Source organism: Sinocyclocheilus anshuiensis, unplaced genomic scaffold, assembly GCF_001515605.1.
Source record: "Sinocyclocheilus anshuiensis isolate Anshui unplaced genomic scaffold, SAMN03320099.WGS_v1.1 scaffold1330, whole genome shotgun sequence".
Lineage (NCBI taxonomy): Eukaryota > Metazoa > Chordata > Actinopteri > Cypriniformes > Cyprinidae > Sinocyclocheilus > Sinocyclocheilus anshuiensis.
The window spans coordinates 29965-30211 of NW_015558603.1; positions in this window are offsets into that span (position 1 = coordinate 29965).

A 247-nucleotide genomic window follows, 5' to 3' on the forward strand; every position below is an offset into this window, starting at 1 on the left:
TTTATTGTCCTCATTTGTAAGTCGCTTTGGATAAAAGAGTCTGCTAAATGATTAAATGTAAATGTAGATGTAAATGTACTCGGTGTGGATCCTACGGTGTTGCTATGCGGTTGCTACGGTACTTGGGGCGGTTGTTAAGGTGTTGTTATGCAGTTGCTAGGGTACCCGGGATGGTTGCTAGGGTGTTGCTATGAGGTTGCTAGGGTACCCAGGGTGGTTGCTAAGGTGTTGCTATGAGGTTGCTTGG